We start from the raw sequence: 4,101 nt of genomic DNA on the forward strand, positions 1-4,101 counted from the left end.
AGCTTTTGAGAACGTAGCTGAATTAATCGCGAAACGCGAAAATGAGCTGAAAGCAGACAGAGAGAGATCCGGCGACGATGAATTGGATTGCAATCCGATAGAAGTTGACGGCGCGATGAAAGATCTAGAAGATTTTGGTGAGATTGACGTCCCGATTGATTTATCGCAAATGATGTCGCGATTGAACGAAGACCATAAAAGAGTCTTCGATAGAGTATGCGAAGTTTTGCAAAATAAAAATCAGATTCTGCGACTGTATGTAAGCGGCGAGGGAGAAAAGTTTTCTTATTGAAACGATTAAACATTGGATCGGAATAAATTTGAAAAAAGTGACTGCCATATCTGCTCCTACGGGTATCGCGGCATGCAATATCAATGGTTTGACGATCCATAGAATGTTTCAGCTACCTGTCACCCGTGAATCCACGGCAAAGTATACGTACTTGTCAGATATGGTTTTGAAAACTTTGAGAGAGAAATTAAGGAATGTCGAATTATTTATAATCGATGAGGTTTCCATGATTTCGAATGTGACACTGATGTTTATCAATCTACGATTATGTGAAATTTTCGACACGACAGATACAGACGACGGTTTTTTTGGCAGAAAACACATTCTTCTGTTTGGAGACTTGTTGCAGCTTCCCCCTGTAAAAGAACAATTTCCGTTTGTTAAAATGTCTCGATCAGAGATTCAGAAGTATTTAGGTACCATGGGTGGATCTGATTTGTGGAGATTGTTCGAGTATGACGAACTTTTGATTAATATGCGACAAAGATGTGACAACACATATCGCGAGATACTTTCTAGAATTCGGATAGGTTTGGTAACGGATTCTGACATCAATGTTCTCCAGTCGATAAAAATTAATTTCAAAGGAAGTTGCGATGAAAGATTGATTGCTCCAGCAATGAAGAAAAAAGTGCACAAAATTTTAAAAGACAAAGATGAAAAAGTTTCGGAAACAGCTGGTATTGAAAGAGTAATAGCGATTAAAATTGGCGCTAAAGTGATGATTCGACGAAACATTGATGTCACTTTGGAACTTGTCAATGGAACACGGAAAAAAATAGATTTGCTGATTCAGCAAAGCTATAGCTTGCTGCGCGAAATTAACATCTGTAACTAAGGAAATTTGGTGGTTTAACAAAGAAATTATGTCTGTTAGCATTTATCAGTACGCTCATAGAACAAACTCATCTTTGTTAATATTATCATTGCTATTGCAACAAATTAGTTTAATTGAAATAACTAATTTACATTTGCAATACATGCGTTTTATTTAAAAAGTGTTGCTGTTATTACCAAAGAAAAGGATTGTGGATAAAGTGTGAGAATTTTGCCGACGGAAGGATACATTAACGATATTTGTCATAACGATGATAACAGAAACGAGTTGTGGCGCTGCGAATGCGACTCACAGCGCGCTGCGCTGTACGATTTCATCATGCTTTCTGTTATTGTTTGGTAGCAGGAGCTGTTTGTCCTTGATCGAAGTTTCTCGGCTATTATACTGTATTATATCACATTTATTTAATGTTTATGTGTATATCTGCTACTGTGTACAACTAATTTGTTTGAAGAGAAGAAAAAATACGTGGCTATTCTCTGTAATAGTATAATGTGCATAGTGGTTGCCTATTTCGATCGCCTATCGGTTCCTTTCGTTATAATAGGCCATCTTGTGTATACGCATTTGCATTTGTTTTTCAACAAAGCTTTTATGGGTATTACACTGAATATTTCCGGCTACAAGATGTGTGAAACAATAAGAGATTTACTCAGTCAGTGGTGTGTTGATGAAGAAATAATTACAGAATTTGAGAGTAAGTATTCAGATATATTTGATAAAAGTATTATCGTTTATTTATATATATGTCACTAATAACAAAGTAATATTTGCAACAGTAGAGTTCTATGGCATATTTTTACAATATTCATGGTTAAATTATTAATGATCTCTTGTATGCCCTAGTTATATCCTTGCGGTTGTATTAAAGCTATATGTAATATTTTTTATTAAGTTTTTTGCATAATGCTATACATATATAATGTTATATAATGCTCTCTGTGTGCGTGTGTGTGTGTGTACGCGCGCGCGCATATAGCATTATACAGGATATGTATGAAGTTAGTATATAGGGTTAGTTAATATAGGGTGCTTTCCAATTGATGACACAAGTCGACACAAGTCGACACAAGTGTCGTTTTATCTTTATCATTCTCTGAATGTCAACAAGGATAAAACGACGCTTGTGCCGACTTGTGTCGACTTGTGTCATCAAATGGAAAGCACCCATAATGGAGTTGCTTATTGTCTGTTAATAAATTTTCTTAGATTCTTCCAAATATAGTATAAAAACATAATAATGAAAACATTTTAATTTTTTTAAATTATTGAAAAATAGTTATTTTTATTATAGAAATATTTCTACGTTAAAATTTTATTTGTTTTTAACGTTAAATAATAGTTTTTAAAAAATTTACAGGAAATATCAAAATTGACCTTCTGCAATATTTAACTGATGATGATATAAAAATATTAATACCAAAAATTGGTGCACAAATTTTATTTCGGAAAAACTTGAAGGATTTTTTAAATAAAAATGTAAAAAAGTGTATTATATACTACAATTTCTTGACTACTAAATATTTTTTAAATATAAATTTATTCTTTTAATTGTAGCAACTTACAGATTCGAATAAAATAGATTGTGAAGAACGAACACTGAATAAGGAGAAAGATGAAAGAACTTTTAAAAATCCCAATATAACAATAAATATTGATAAAAATGAATGTGCCACTGCAGAATCAACATTAATGATGGATGTTCATACGACAGCATGCAATGAATATGATGTGACTAATACTGGAATATTAATTATTGGAGATGAAGGTAGTAAACATTTATTTATGACAATTAATATACTTATAATATTTTTATGTAATAACAATTATTACTTATCTAAACATATTGCGACAAGTTTACTATATTTCATGTTTCATTAAAATAATAATTTTCTATAGGACTTCCTATACATGAACAATTATTTAATAATGTTGAACCTCCACAAAAAAAACAGAAACTATTGTGTGACAATATTTTAAATGATCATAAATTAGACTCAAATGAATCATTAATGTCGAATAAAACGGATGAATCCAGAATTTCTGCAACAACAATATTAAAGGAGATAGAAAAATCAACACAACAATACAATAACTTAACCAGCAATGATTATGTATGTTCTTCAATATATATTATCTCAAATATTTATTTATTTCAATATATGTATACAATTTTCTAATATATACCTTATTTATAAAATTAGTCTTAATTTATTTATAATATTTTAGAATTTAGAAGATGTTTTAAAAGAATCTGTTAAAGGGCATACTATTTTATCTACATATCAATTCCATGGAGAATTAGATGAAAAACAGAGAAATATTTTGGCTGATATTATTGTACATTATGAACTTAAGTATAAAACTTTAATATCCTATGCAGTTATTAGCGGGAATGCGCACGTTAAAGCAGCTGAAAATTGAAGTGTCCCATCTCACCCGTTGTCCCATCTCACGCGAACTTACCCTATGAAAAAATATACCGGTGTATGGAACTTGGGTTGTTGTATAGCAGAGAAAATAATTATATTATTTCCTATGGAAGAAAAAGTAAGCTTTTTTTGAATTACATGATATGCAATTTTATTTAAAAAGTTCTGTAATATATTAAAATATATATAAAATTATTTTTTTTAACTATAGAACACTTGGATACTTCGTGAAAAAAATAGAAAAGGAAAAAGTGTGGGAAGATAAAAAATTTTAACAAAATTTCAGACTGTAAGAAGAAATCTTATAAAATCTGGCGCTATTAAAGTGCAATCAAAAAAATACGAAAAAATAGAAGAAATAACTGATGATTGTGAAGGTTTTTAAAAAATTCTAAAAATTTATAGATTAAAAAAATTTTTTGGTTATAAGTATTTATTTTTAGATTCAGACTGTGAGCAATACGATTTGTGGTTGCAAAATAATGATAAACCGTGGATAAAAGTAACTCAATTATGGGAGAAAACATCTAAAATACGAT

The 4,101-nt window shown here is 30.5% G+C and overlaps 1 protein-coding gene and 1 pseudogene across 1 annotated transcript in view; both read left to right on the plus strand.

Annotated features, from left to right (window-relative positions):
• The first annotated feature begins 172 nt into the window (after positions 1-172).
• Positions 173-1,130, plus strand: LOC108760981 (ATP-dependent DNA helicase pif1-like; annotated as a pseudogene).
• Positions 1,131-3,863: 2,733 nt separating this feature from the next.
• The window catches only part of LOC108760982 (uncharacterized), a gene marked incomplete at its 3' end in the record, with an annotated part of 1,853 nt that continues 1,615 nt past the window's right edge, over positions 3,864-4,101 (plus strand). Inside the window, exons 1-2 of the mRNA XM_018507307.1 lie at positions 3,864-3,939; positions 4,006-4,094. The remainder of the gene's footprint in view (positions 3,940-4,005; positions 4,095-4,101) is intronic.

This window comes from Trachymyrmex cornetzi, unplaced genomic scaffold, assembly GCF_001594075.2.
Source record: "Trachymyrmex cornetzi isolate Tcor2-1 unplaced genomic scaffold, Tcor1.1 scaffold2311, whole genome shotgun sequence".
NCBI lineage: Eukaryota > Metazoa > Arthropoda > Insecta > Hymenoptera > Formicidae > Trachymyrmex > Trachymyrmex cornetzi.